At 35.9% G+C, this 15857-nt stretch overlaps 1 protein-coding gene across 2 annotated transcripts in view; it reads left to right on the top strand.

Annotated features, from left to right (window-relative positions):
- Window positions 1-15857, top strand: part of TBC1D5 (TBC1 domain family member 5) — a 538038-nt gene that overhangs the window by 254629 nt on the left and 267552 nt on the right. The window lies entirely within an intron of this gene.

Below are 15857 nucleotides of genomic sequence, written 5' to 3' on the forward strand. Positions count from 1 at the left end.
CAGATACGCATAAGATCCTATTAGCTTCAAAGCCAGAGGGAGATTTTAAGTTTAAACAGTTACACAATGCCATCAGAATTTCGTGTTATGGTGATCTGGCACTAGTTAATGAAGCCATTTTCAAGAATGCTCTGTTTTAAATACATGGTTGGCTGGGATAGGAATTCTGATCATTAAAAACTGGTTGTTTTGTTTTTAAAGTCACAAATATGTTTTTAAGTACTTCATAGCACATTTCCCAGTACAGATTGTCTTGGAAATGGGAATTTTAGTTTCCAAGATAGCCCAAGAAATTAGCTATCGATACCTTTTCTGGGTTAGCCTAGGAGTGAAACAGTCTTACATACTGAAATGTCTCTGATTACTTAGAGTCAAAATTGTGTAGAAAGTGGTATGAAATAAAATTGTAAAATAAGATGCCCAAGCATTCCAGGTAAGATGGACTCCCTGTGGCTAACAGAGATGCCACGGCACTCACTCTAGCCAGGGCAACAGCCCGGCCTCTCATGCTTTAATGAAAGATAAAAATACCATTTCTAAGAAAGAAAATATTTCTTGATATTAATTTAGAAAGGAGGCCGGGCGCGGTGGCTCACACCTGTAATCCTAGCACTCTGGGAGGCCGAGGTGGGTGAATCGCTCGAGGTCAGGACTTCGAGACCAGCCTGAGCAAGAGCGAGACCCCGTCTCTACTAAAAATAGAAAGAAATTATCTGACCAACTAAAATATATATATAGAAAAAATTAGCCGGGCATGGTGGTGCATGCCTGTAGTCCCAGCTACTCGGAGGCCCAGGCAGTAGGATGGCTTGAGCCCAGGAGTTTGAGGTTGCTGTGAGCTAGGCTGACGCCACGGCACTCACTGTAGCCCGGGCAACAGAGTGAGACTCTGTCTGAAAAAAAAAGAAATTTCAAAAGGAGTTAATTTAATTGTTCTTAGGTAAAGGTCATTGATAAGTATACTTTTAATAAAATCCATAAATATTATTTATAAAATATTGCCTAATCATTCTGTAATATTGAATAAATGTAACTTTTTGTGTCTATACCATTTTGGCCACTTATATCCAAAGGGCAGAACGGAAGGCATACATGATGTTTGTAATGAAGCATAGAATGAACATGGACCTTGGAACTGCTTCCCATGTTTGGAATGTCTAAGAAGGTCTAGTAGAAGCTGGACCCTAACTAGGTGGACTTTGGAGTTAGCATTCTGCTTGAAAAATTCAGAAAGGCACTGAACAATTGGGTGAAGGATTAGACCCAGACTAATAACAATAAAACATGCTTCTTAGTGAACATTTTATCTATAGCAAAGTAAAACATTTATAATCATCTCATTAAAAATTTTTAGGGAGACAGATCCTGAGGGGTTTCTAAAAAACAAGAGTAGATATGTGGAAATTAATAGTCATACCCACTATTAATACAGATGAACAATATAGCGTGTCTTCTTTTTAATATTGCTTTATTTTAGAAAATAAAAAATATTCATTGGGTTTTTAAAATTTACTTTCCAAATTAGTTCTTCATCTTGTTTTTATTATAAAATCTTAAATTTATTTGTGATAAGATTTCCAATCCTGGTACTTTTTAGTGACTTAATATTTCTGTTGGAGATGGACAACTTGAGTCACCATTGATAAAAATAAAGACAATTGCTAAACAAAATCATAATTTTGGGGAAAGAGGATAAGCCAGTGAAATCTAGGACTCTTCATTCCTACGGGACTTTCTTGTCTAGTGGTCTAACTTGATAAGAGGAGATGTAGAAAAAAGAATATGTAAAGGAAATGATGGCTAGCTTATCTATTAGATTAGTATCTCCTAACCCCAATTATACGGGAGACTTCTATCTAAAATCTCCATCACCAGCCCAGGCAACATAGTGAGACCCAGTGTCTACAGAAAATTAAAATTTAACCTGGCATGGTGACATGCACCTCTAGTCCCAGCTATTCAGGAGGCTGAGGCAGGAGGATGGCTTGAGCCCAGGAGTTCAAGGCAGCAGTGAGCTATGATTGTGCCACTGCACTCCAGCCTCGGTGACAGAGCATGATCCTATCTCTAATAAAAAAAAAAGAAAAGCCATCAGTTTCCTGGAGTGAGGGAAAAGAGGAAGGAAAGAAGTAGAAAAGAGAAATGTACATGAGGTGATTTGAAAAAAAAAAAAAGTGTGCCTGAATATTGCGGTAGATTAGTTTTCTTACACCTTGGCTATTTTAACTATCTGACACGAAGTATACGGCTCTTAGTTCACGAACCTGCTGTACAGATGTTCTTTACGCATTTGTTTTCATGACTAAATTATTTGTTCTTTGAAAGCAGAGGGCTGAACATTTCATCTCAGAATTCTCCTAGGCACATAGCAAAATCTCACTAAGTTTTTACTAAGTGAACTGACTGAATTTGGCTAATAAACGTGCTAAGGCAAGGCAGTAGCATTCCATTGTGACATACAAAAATATTGACACATTGGGATGTGTTCTTTCATGGGTATGGACTATAGGGATATCTATAGACAGAGCCAAAATATTTTTCAAGAAGCAATCCTTGTTCCTGAGTAAGTACTGTGTTGATACCCCACAGAGTTTCATGTCACAGAAGATGACAAGAATCAGTTTAACTAGAAACTGTGAAGAGAAAAATACTGTAAGTCGTCTATATCAGTAATAAGGCAGCTCAGTTGTACACAACATCTGAGTTGAAGTAACATCACCTCCTAATGGGCATAGCAGAAGGAATTGACTAAAAATATGTTCCTCTAGGAATTATCCTGCTTAATTGACTTTGTTTGGTATTTGCCATGGGTAAACTAGAAAGTGGCCCCCCAAAAAATTTTTTTGGATTTGGCTACATTTAATAATGAGCTTTTCTTCCTCTTAGTAGTTATGTAACAGGATCCTTTCCTTCTTGAAATATTTCTCAGTTTATGATGATAAAACCATATGATCTATGTGGAGAACAAGACATAGATCCCTGTTTGCAGGAAGTATCAGTTTATTTACATTTATAAACTGTATAAATAAATTGAAAAGAAGTGTGTGTATAATTGTGGAAGGTAAGGAGGGAGTCAGTTTCTTTTTCTGAGGATGAGGTGTGATTTTTTTAATAAAATTTTTTTAATAAAACAATAGAGTTTTATTCTTTAGCTGGTTGCTTTCTGTCAACTAGTAGGATCTTTCCTTTTTAGGCCTTTTCCCTGCACAGCTGACTCACTGTCGAACATTAGAGAAGGGGAGTGGTCATTGCTGTGGCCGCCAGAACCTTTTCTTTATCTAGTGCAACACCATTACCTTTTGCTGGTAAACTTTATTTATGATCAGTAAAATCTGAATTTCATATAATTTTCACATGTCACAAAATAATCTTTTTTTGATCTTTAAAAAAATATTTTGAAATGTAGAAACCATTCTTAACTCATAGGCCACACAAAAACAGTTGTAGTTTTTGGATCCCTCATCTAGACTTCTTTAGGGAGAATCACATAATACAGACAGTGGAATAAGGATATAGATGAGAAAATAGGTGAATCATATATGGTTTTAATCAGGTGGCAGGGATGGAAACCATAAATGGCAAATGAGAAAATGGAAGCAGTGTCTGTACATCTCTGTTTTAATAGTGGTGAAATAAGGTTAGGGAGAGAATGCTCTAGTTCTAGAAAGGACTTCTAAGGCTGTGGAACCCAATTTCCATTGAAAAGAGAGGAATCAAAGAAAGGATTTGAAGTTTATATAGGAAGAAATACATACATAGAATAAGGTGCCTGTAAAAGAGAAAGAGAATAGGTAATCAAGAGAGACCCCTTCTCCTCTGAGATAGTAGAGAAGCAGAAGAAAATGAATGAAGTTTTGAGCAATGGTAAAGTGTGTGGTAACATCATGGTTTGAGGGCAGAGCAGTCAGTTGGGAAAACCAGCAGCTCTTATCTGATGACCTTGATTTTAGTTTATTTATGAAGAGTAAGGAAGGCTAATAAAGATTGGGAACTTGAGAAATATTATGTGAATAAAATTAATAATTAAATAACCAACAGCCTTGAGAAGAGATAGAATCTCATGCAAATTTGTGGACCCCAATAGCAGGCCTCATGTTTTTCCATCTGCAAAGATTAGGGCAGAGATCAATGGATGGGAGGTATAGTTGCTCAAATATTTGTTTCAGGGCTAGGACTGGGATGAGGTGAATGAAAGGATCAGTATTACGGATTTTTCCTTAGCCTTGGGTTTCAATGTGGCTTGGTATGGCAATGTTACCAATTCTGTCTTCATTTAAAATTTTGATATTTTGTTAATCATGTATTTTGGGGAATTACTTATTTTTGAAAACAGTATTGCATTAAAATATATTCATGTTAATTACTCAGTTTTTGGCACCCTCTTCAGTGTTATGCCCAAGGTAAACGACTAACTTGCTTCACTTACTTCACACTAAACCCAGTTCTAATTTGTTGAATGAACAGTGAGGTCTCCCAGTGTTGGCAGTTGACTTGGAGAACATAGCTAATGATCAGAGAATCCAGAAACATAACATCTTAGATAATAGGAGCTTGAGATAATGGACCACAGTATCCAAGGTAGTGGAACATACAAGTAGGCAAACAGTGACCTGCAAGTTAGTGAGCTAGTTTTTGACACTTTGTCCATGTTTTCCTCATGCTACTGTCAAAATGTTTATAGAGATAGAGATGTAAAATTAAGCATTAGTAGAATCCAGGATATTTAAAAGTAATCTGCCCAACATCAGGAAGAATTTCTATAAAGTAAAATGCAGATGGGCTTCAGAGACAGAACAGTAGTAGAATAAGATATAATGGTGGGAGGAGCTTTATTATTATTATTAATTTTTTTTTGAACTCCATTGTATGCCTGTACCTTTGAGATACCAAGCCTTTGAAGAAAGAAAGCCATGTTTCTGCTCTGAGGGAGTTTTTTCTGACAGAGAAGACTTTTACATGACCAAAGTGACCCCTTAACCCCAACTATTCACCCAGTATTGCCTTGCTTTATTCAGAAGTGAAGTTCCTAATAATGTGATGTTGCCAAGGTTGAAGAAAATAGGTTATAGTGCATTTCATTCAGAAATAGGAAAATTAATAGTAGGAAGGTGCATAAAACCGTGGGATAGATCTGTGCTGTCTTGCGGTATGTATTCATTGGTATATTTTTGAAGAGAAGATCAACTTCCATTTACCCAGTATTTATTATTTTTCTATGTGGATAATGAAGGAAACCAGGAAATTAATTCACCACCAACATCCTCTTCTTTGCTAATTTACTAGGAAAGAGCAGAGCTAACTTCCTTAAGAATGAATAAACACTCAAATGTTGCTGCCCAACCAGGTTCATTTGCTTGCTGCCCAAGAAGAAGCCAATACATTGATACAGCAGGGTTTACCTTAGAGAAAGAGTTTTTAATTCTACATAGTGCTAAGTGGGGAGATGGGAGAAATTTCTCAAATCCGTCTCCCAAAGAATTTGGGTTTTTAAAGACAGTTTGGCATAGGCAATTGAGTCTGCTCATTGGCCGGGTTCAGGGCAGAACCACTGGGTTGTAGAAGTAGTCTTCTTTGCTGACCAGGTTCTTGGGTGGGGTCACAAGTCCAGTTGAGTCAGTTCCTTGGTATGGGCCACTGGTCTGGGTGAGTCAGCTGTTCCCCTGGAATGTGGGACCTGGAAAGTATCTCAGAAACTGCCCCTTGGTTTCAGAAAGGTGATCTTATCTGTGGAGAAAGCTAAGAATCTTTATGACCACCAGCTATGTGGCTCCAGAGTTGCAATTATAGAGAACCAAACAGGGGGACAGCAGCTAATTATTATCATTATTTTTAGCTAGGCCTGTGCCTTATTTTTAACTAGGCCCTTACCACAGTTCTCGCCTTGCACCTCTTTATCAATTTGTAAAGGTGGTTCCACAAACAAAAACCAAAAGTCTCAGTAGTATAAAATAAAGGGAGCATTTTTATTAGGGGAGAGAGGAAAAACATATTTTTGGAAAAGATTTAAATCTAGGCAAAGTAAATTTTATCAAAATAAAATTATTGCTTAGAAGCAATAAAGGACAGAATCAATTAAGCAGAAATTCAAAGTGCAGACAGGGAGGGCAAATTGAAGGGACAGTATAAAATGAGGTGATGGATGCAATGAGAGCCAAAATCCCTTCTAGAGCATTGAGATTATAGGAGGGGGTTATAGAAGATGGGAGACTGGTTTGCAAGAACCTTTGGTTCATTGATTGAATTTAGATTTAAATTTGAAATCAGGTAAAAGAAACACACACACAGCACTATCTGTACCTTACCTTGGCAAACATGAATTCTTATATGAATATTATTCTGGTGGTTATTTTTAAAACTATTGAAGGATAAAATGAAAGCTACTTAAACTCCTGAGAAGTAACAATCCATGGGTTAGGTTATGAAGCCAGTAAATGGAGTGGTAGCTTTGTAAATGAAGAATGATATAAGTAGTTTAAGGTATTGTGGACCATAAATCAGCACACTCAGAAACTGTCAGATATAGAAGTGAAAGACAGAAAACTAAGTCTTGGAGTTGAGAGAAGCCCACCATAAATACATAAGAACATATTAACAAAACTTTTTGGAAATGCATGGAAAGGAGATTTCTAACCAAAGGAGTGCATGTGTGTGTGTGTGTGCGTGTGTAAAGAAAACTTGAACAATTATCCTAACGGAAAATGAAGTTTACTGTGCTTATGTTATTGCATTGGTATTAACATGCCTGAGAATAATGCATACCGTAAACTACCTAATTATACTGCCTTGTCCTGTACTGTGCTTGAATCAACTTAATGTAGGATGTTATTTTCTGTGCTTTATTTGCAAGTTAACATTTTAATAATTATCATAAATAGTTACCTTATTTGCATATCGTGGTTCATAATCCAACTGTTCTGTGGATCAACCACAGTTCTGTTATTATTCATGCCAAGACTTCTATATTAGTATGAATAATCTATCCTAGACTGCATTTCTGTTTCCAGTTCTCTGAGCTTTTTATAACTCTAAATATAGTGTTTCTTAATCAAAAGATTGAATCATGCATGTGCTAGTATAGTAATCACTCTGACCCACTATTATATTGAAACTAATTTTTATTTTTGGGGATTACCAATATTTTTATGTAGTATCTTTTTAAAAAACTTTCATAAAACTATGAACTTGGTATTCAAGTGGTATTCAAGTGATCCATCATTTTTTTTTTCTTTCCCGAATATATGTCAAAATTGGCAATAGTGGGCATATATACTAAAAACAGAAAAATTTGGAAAATAGGTTACCTTTTGAGAGTCAAATTATAATATGTCTGTAAAATAGATCATAGTAAAAATGATCATGTTAAAGGTAAAACACCTGAAAGACCAAATCAAGAACTTGGCTATAATGTAATTAATGTTACTAACAACTTAGAGAAAAACTGAATCTGTGTGAATTAGGATTGGCTAGAAATGGAAACAAGTAAATATTGGTAATAACCATTTAAACATTAGTCATAGAAGGAGTGAGTGCTTCAGAAAGCCATAGTGTTCTCAGCATTTATCCCCAAAGATGTGGAAGGACAAATGCATTAAGTTAGAAGAATTTGAAGCTGTTACCCCTCTTACTTTGGCATTTTCCTTATCAATTTAACTTCTGAAACATTGACTTCCCAGGTAGTTTCTCTTATATGTAGAGGATAGGCTCTCATAAATATCTGAATGTCCTCACAAATTTTTTTGGCTCCTCATAACACATTAATTAATTAGCATATATACTTTAATTTCTTATATGAACAAAATTGACTTATTGAAGTACCTGACTCCAATAAAATCTGATGTACTGAAAAATCCAGCTTTTAAGATATAAAGACTGAGTACAATCAAAGTGCTAGATGTACAAAGATAGACTACATCCCATGAAGGCTACCTTTATATATTTCATAAACACACACACACACACACACACACAAATAATCCTAGCATCTAATATAATGCAATCAGATATGCTGGATTTTTATTTTCATCCTGTCTTTGTCTGCTATTTGCTATAAAGCATAGGGTTAAATTTGCAGGGAAAACCCATTTTTTCCCTAAGGCGTGTGCCTTCAATTACCAATGAATAGTCATTATTATTCATTAAGCCAGGCCTTTCCTTTTTAGTTTTTTTAGAGAGATGGGGTCTTGCTATGTTGCCCAGGCTGGCCCTAAACTGTTGTGCTAAAGCAATCAATCTTCCTGCCTCAGCCTCCTGAGTAGCTGAGAGTACAGGAAAGTGCCACCATGCCTGGCTATTAACCCAGATCCAGAAACTCTCACTAAACACATGTAACTGTGTGATATTGATTAAGTATGCTCTATAGTATTGTTTTTGAATATTCTCTGTAAGAAAGTATTATTGAAATAAGAAACAAAGACTTTGTTACTCATGTCTGTATTTTCTGCAGTGCCACAGTGTTTTTTTATATTTTAAGTTGTTAAATTACACTACAAAATTTATTTAAATCTAATGGCAAATAAATGTAATCATGAAATTTTTTTTTTTTTTTTGACCTAAATGTACTCACCCTTATGGTTAGAAAGTGGATCAGCTTGTATTGGTCGGGGGTGAGGAGGGTGGTGGATCGGTGTTCGTATGGCTAGACATTAGTTAGCTGCTTATCTTTGGCAGAATGAAGATATCAGCTTCTGGTCCAGTGTGGGCAAAGTGGTCATCTTAAGCTGGACGGTTGATGAATCAATAAGCTAAAGTGGAAACTTATGTTGGTATTGGGGTGAAGGAAAAACTTCCCCTTAACCCTTGGAAGGGTCGCTGAAAAATCAATTCACAATAAAGCAGATAAATGAGAGAAAAGCTATGCAAATGTATCTTAATGTGTATATAAGGGAACCTTCTGAATGAAGATTCATTTTACTCAGTGAGGTACAAAGGTTTTTAAAGAATGGGGTCTTAAAAGCAGAAAAACAGTTTTGTGAGGGAGAGAGGAAGAGGCTTCTGTTGCTAGCAAAGTTGGTCTTGTTATGTAAAGGAAACCTTACTGGTAGCAGCCCTCAGAGAGAATTGATGATAAAAGTTCTTTTCAGAACTTTAAAGGTGTGAGACTCAGTTAATCTCTTCTTGATTGGAAACCGTAGACCTGCCTGCATTTTCTACAGATGTAAACTTCCCTCCAACCAAGACAGGTTTGTAGTATTAATTCCATCTGTGAGAGGCTTGGCAGCCATCTCAAAATAAGTCAAAGAATACATTTTGGGGAGAAATATTTCTAAAATCCTTCATTGATAAGCTTTGAAAATCATAGTACATAAGGTTAAATATAAGTTATTGGGATGACTTCTGGTTTATGATAAGAGATGTACAGAGCTGGAAAGAGCATCACCCCTACCTCTGAAACAATTAAAAAAAAACTATACAAACACCAAGTTCACAACTTTTCTTGAACCCACTGAGTGTTGAAGTTGCAAAGTAATGTACTGGCCCGGAATCTAGAGAGAGACAGACAGCTGCAGAGAGCGGCATCCTGCTAGTACTCACTTTCCTGGATAAGGCACAGAAGGATACCTATAGAAAGTACAACTAAGGTGATCATTGCATTGGTGGAGGCCAGATGTGTACTGAAGAGAAAGTATGAATCCCCTGGGAGCTGCAAATATCTAGGGAATTCACATCCTTTTGGAGGCTTCTTTGTCATGAACCCCATCAGTCAATCAACGAAAATGTACCCTGTGGTGAAGAACTGGGAGGGGAAAGTAAGTCAGGCACAGCTGGAGGGGTAATAAACTCTCTTGGACTCTTCTCACTCTCACTTTTCTCAGATGAAATAAAGCTGTATTTTGTCAAAAGAGCTGTAACAATCACCTTAGGCACTGGTGGAATCCCTATGCAGCTGGGGAATGGGAACAAGGGGAAAAAAAGCCCTCAGCCCATGAGGAAGCAGAAGGAAACATGCACCCATTTCCAAGAAATAAAAATTTCGTTAGTCTTTACTCACATATTCCTGATGGCAACGACTACTTCAACAAAAAGTTAAAAAAATATATATATATATAGGTAAGGAAAAAAACCACACTCAAAAAAACAAAGCAATCAGAACCAGAACACAAGTACAGATATGACATAGAATTCATAAGTATTCTTAAGTAACTATGATTAATATGTTAAAGCTCTAATGGAAAAGGTGGGCACCATGCAAAATCAGATGGTTAATTTCAGCAGCAAAGTGAACATTTCATTTGAATTGAATGGAAGTCCTAGAAATGTAAAACGCAGTTATAGAGATAGAGAATGCCTGTGTCAGGGTCATCAGTAGAATTGACAGAAGAGAAAAGAATCAGAAAATTAGCCTATAGGTCAAGAGAAATTACTCAAACTGAAACTCAAAAAGAAGTAAGAATAATGAACCAAACAGAACACCCAAGAACCATGAGACAGTATCAAATGGTACATGAAATTGGAATCCTGGAAGAAAAGAGTTAGAAAAGGTAGAAGAATTATTTGAAGAAATAATGGCTGATAATTTTCCAAAATTAATGATAGACACTAAACCACAGATTCAAGAAGTTCAGAGAATTCAAAGCAGAATAAATACAGAAAAACATTAAGAAAACCAACAACATGGCATATCATATTCAAACTCATAAACAAAAGACAAAATTCTAAAGGCAATAAAAATTATTATATAGTCTAGCAACAATAAACTAATACAGAAGGTATTATATACAAAGAAAAGAATAAGAACAAATTTTTCTTCATAAATTATACAAGCTAGAAGATTATCTTAGTGACCTCTTTAATGTGCTGAAAGGTTGAAAAAAAAAATTGCTAACCAGAATTCTATACCCCTTTCGTTCAAAAAAATGAATAAGAAATTAATACTTCCAGAAAACAGAAGAGGATAGAACATTTCCCAACTAATTTTATAAGGCCAGCATTACCCTAATACCAAAACCAAAAAAGCAAATTACTAGAAAAGCAAACTACACAATACTACCTCTTATCAGCTTAGATGAAAATGTCAGGTTTCAGGATGTGAAATGTCAGTTCTTGGCATGCTCATGGCCGAAGAATGACTAGATGCACCAAAATAAGATGAGCATGAAAATGAGGTTTATTGAGGAGGCAAAGATAGGATTATAGTGCAAAAGCAAAATACAGGTTTATAGAGTGAGACACATAGACCACCACAGATGACGATTGGACCCATTGTGTAGCAAAAGAGGGCAAAAAAAAGGACTTAGTTATGGGCTCGGTCTTGTTTTACAGTGTCCGGTTAGGGACCTCCCTTGTGGCTCAGACGTCATCATGGGAACCAATTTGATTGGACAGTTGGGAATTATATGACCTGGGTCTTACTATGCATGTGTATGTCCCATGAGCCTCTCTGAAAGCTGATTGTTCTAGGTCACTTTCAAGACTATCGTACCTATGCTGCTCTGCCTGTGGGCTAGAGAGTCCTTTGCGTTCTTTTGCAGTTGGCACGCTAAGTTCTGATTGGCAGATTTGTAGGGTATACCTTCCTCCCCCAGGTATGACAGTCACTTGAAACAGGATTAAGGTGGGGCAGCACCAGGATGGGGGCCCACTTTCATCCCTAGGAGACCTGAAATCCCTCGCTATCTACCTAACAAAAAATTGTCAATAAAATCATAGCAAAATCTAACAGTACATAAAAAGGATAATATGTCATGACTGAGTAGATACAAGGCTATTACAATATTTGAAAAATCAATATAAGGTACCACATTAACAGACTAATGAAGAAAAACCATATTATCATCTCAGAAGATGGAGAAAAAGCAGCTGACAAAATGAACAGTTACTGATAAAAGTATCAGTAACTAGGTATTAGAACAGAACTTCTTTAACCTATAAAGAATGTCTACAGATAACCTATAACATCATGCTTATGATGAAAGATGAATGCTTTCTCCTTATATCGAGAACAATGCAAGGGTATCTATATCATCACTCCTCTTCAACATCATGGTGAAAGTCCTAGCCAATGAAATAAGGTGATAAAAAGAAAGAATAAACATACAGATCTGAAAGAGAGAAATAAAATAGTCACCTTTTATAGAATATGTAGTCCTCTGTGTAGAAAACCTCAAAGAGAATATGGCAAAACTTCTAGGACTAATATGAATTCATCAAGGTCACAGAATATAAGAATAATATACAAAATTCAATTGTATTTCTATATACTAGCAGTGAACAGTTGGAGTTTGAAATTTTAAGAAAACACCATTTATATTAGCACCAAGAAAAAGAGAAAATTATAAATCTAATAAAATATGTGAAAGTTCTATATAGAAAACTATAAAACACTGATGAAAGAAATTAAAGAAAATCTAAATAAATGGAGCTGTGTATATTTAGAGTATTTATGAGTTGGAAGGCTTAATATTTGGATAATTGCCCAATTTGATCTGTAAGTTCAATGTAATCCCAATAAAAATTCCTGTAATTTTTATAAGGTAATAATAATTTGATTCTAAAATTCATATGGAAAGGCAAAGGAACTAGAATAGCAAACACACCACACACACACACACACACACACACAGACACACACACACAAACACACGAAGCCAGATTGAACTGATGGAGACAGAGTAGAATGATGGTTACCAGGTTACTGGAGGCTGAAAAGGGTCGTGGGGATGGAAGAGTTGGGGATTAAAGAGGTAGGGATAAAGAGGGGATGGTTAATTGGTACAAAAATACAGTCAGAAGGAATAAGCTCTAGTGTTTGGTAGCACAATATGGTGATTATAGTTAACAGTAATTTATTGTGTATTTCAAATTAGCTAAAAGAGTGGAACTGGAATGTTTCTAACACAAAGAAATAATAAATGCTTGAAGTGATGGCTATCCCAGTTACCCTGATTTGACCAGTACACATTGTATGCTTGTATCAAAATATCACATGTACCCCATAAATGTGTGCAACTATAATATACCAATAAATAATTAAAAATAAAATTGTAAAAAGAAAAGAGTTTTGAAAAGGAAGAAAAAGTTGGAGAAGGCACGTTACCAAATTTAAATATTTACTGTAAAGACAGTATGCGATTGACAAAAGAATAGACACACAGATCTGTGGAATTAAATAGCCCAGAAATAGTCTCAAACAAATAGAGTCAACTGATTTTTAAAATACATTTGTTAATGTAAATAGGTATATTTATGTATAATTTATGCTATAAAATTCAGTCATTTTAAGTGTAAAATTTAATGATTTTTGGTGTTTATAAAATTGTGTAACCATTAATTTAGAACATTTCCATCACCCCAAAAATATTTTGTGTGCCATTTGCAGTCACTCTCCATTCTCACCATTAGTCCCAAGAAACTACTAATCAACTTTCTGTCTTGTAACTATAAATTGTTTTGCAGATACATCATATAAATGTAATCATGAGGCATGTATGGTGGGGTCTGGCTTGTTTCACGTAGCATAATGCTTTTTGTGGTTCAACCATGTTGTAGCATATATCAATATTTTGTTCTTTTTTGTTCCTGAATAGCATTTCATTGTATTGTTATACCACATTTTATTTATTCGTTCACTTTTTATTATTTCCATTTTGAGGCTATTATAAACAATGCTGGTACAAACATTTGAACACAGGTCTTCATGTGGACATATGTTTGCATTTCCTCTGGATAGATTCCCAGGAGAAGAATTGCTGGATCATATGGTAAAGTTATATTGAACTTTTGAAGAAATTGCCATACTGTTTCCAAAACGGCTCCATCATTTTATATTCCTACCAGCAATGTACAAGGGCTGCAGTTTCTGCACAGTATCACCAATACTTGTTATTTTCCCTTTGTTCATAGCTGTTCTAGTATGTGTGAAATATTGTAGTTTTAAATTTGCATTTCCCTGATAACTAATTATATTGAGACTATTTTCATGGCCTTGTTGGCCAGTTGTATATCTTCTTTGTTGAAATGTGCACAGGTATACCTTGTTTTATTGTGCTTCACTTTACTGCACTGTGCAGACACTGCTTTACAAATTGAAGGTTTGTGACAACTCTGTGTCAAGAAAGTCTGTCCATGCCATTTTTCCAGCAGCATGTATTCAATTAGTGTCTCTTTGTCACCTTTTGGTATTTCTCACAATATTTCAAATTTTTCATTATTATTATATCTGTTTTAATAGTCTATGATCAGAGCTCTTTTATGTTACCACTGTAATTGTTTTGAGGCCCCACTGTAAGATATTGAACTTAATCGATAAATGCTGTATGTGTTCTGAATGCTCCACTAATGGGCCATTCTCCCATCTCTTTCCTTCTCCTTGGGCCTCCCTAATCCTTGAGACACAAAAATACTGAAATTGGGCATGTTAATAACCCTACAGTGACCTATATTTAAGTGTTCAAATGAAGGAGGAGTTGCACATCTCATTAGAAATCAAAAGCTAGAAACAATTAAGTTTAGTGAGGAAGGCACGTCAAAAGCTGGGAGGTAGGCCTCTTACACCAAAGAGTTAGCCAAATTGTGAATGCAAAGGAAAGGTTCTTAAAGGAAATCAAAATGCTTTTCCAGGTGACACATGAATGATAAGAAAGTGGAACAGCCACATTGCTGTTATGGACAAAAATAAGTGATCTGGATAGATCACACCAGCTGCAGCATTCCCTTAAGCCAAAGCCTAATCCAGAGGAAAGCTCTGATTCTGCTCAATTCAATGAAGGCTAAGAGAGGTTAGGAAGCTACAGAAAAGTTTGAATCTAGCAGAAGTTGGTTCATGAGATTTAAGGAAAAAAGCCATCTCCGGAACATTGAAGTGCAAGGTGAAGCAGCATCCACTGATGGAGAAGCTGCAGAACGTTAATCCAGACGATCTAGCTAAGATCATTGATGAAGGCAGCTATACTAAATAACAGATTTTCAGGGTAGACAACATAGCCTTCTATTGGAAGAAGATGCCACCTAGGACTTTTATAGCTAGAGAGGAGAAGTCAATGCCTGACTTCAAAGTTTCAAAGGATAGACTGACTATCTTGTTAGGATCTAATGCAGATGGTGACTTTAAGTATGAAATGTCCAATTAAGTGCTAAGTTTGACAGTTGATATCTCTGACATTTCACTTTGACACTTCTTGCTCTATTTTTATTGTGAAGGAACATCCTCAGTCTTTCAAACCCATGTTTTGGCTTGTGATTATCTTTCACATTTTTTTAGAGCAATTTCTGTGAAACCATGGATAAGTCAAAAATTCGTGTTATTTTCAAATATGAGTTCCATCGTGGAACCAATGCAGCACAAACAGCTCAAAATATCAACAAAGTGTTTGGGAAGGATGTGGCTAAGGAACGCATAGTACTTCGATGGTGTGAGAAGTTCTGTTCTGGTGATTTTAATCTTGGAAATGAGACATGTGGGCGACCTAAGACCAAGGTGGATAATAATGAACTGAAAGCTGTAGTGGAAGTTAATCCATCTCAATCTGTGCGTGAATTGGCAGCACAGTTTGACCTTACTATTCTAACAATATTGGCCCATTTAAAACAAATGGGCAAGGTAAAGAAGCTGGATAAAAGGGTTCCACGTGAATTCAACGAGCGACAGCAGAGAAATCGTCTCAAAGCTTGCCTTTCTTTGCTGTCAGGACATAAAGGTGAATCATTTCTACACTGTATTGTTACGAGTGATGAAAAACGGATTCTTTTTGACAATTGCAAGCATTCATTCCAACGGTTGGATAAAAATGAAGTGCCAAAACACAGTCCAAAACTGAATATTCATCAAAAAAAGCTAATAGTGTCAGTTTGGTGGTCCAGCGCTGGTATTATCCACTACAGCTTCATGAAACCTGGTCAACTGATTACAGTGGATATCTACT

The sequence above is a fragment of the Lemur catta genome, chromosome 1 (genome assembly GCF_020740605.2).
Source record: "Lemur catta isolate mLemCat1 chromosome 1, mLemCat1.pri, whole genome shotgun sequence".
Lineage (NCBI taxonomy): Eukaryota > Metazoa > Chordata > Mammalia > Primates > Lemuridae > Lemur > Lemur catta.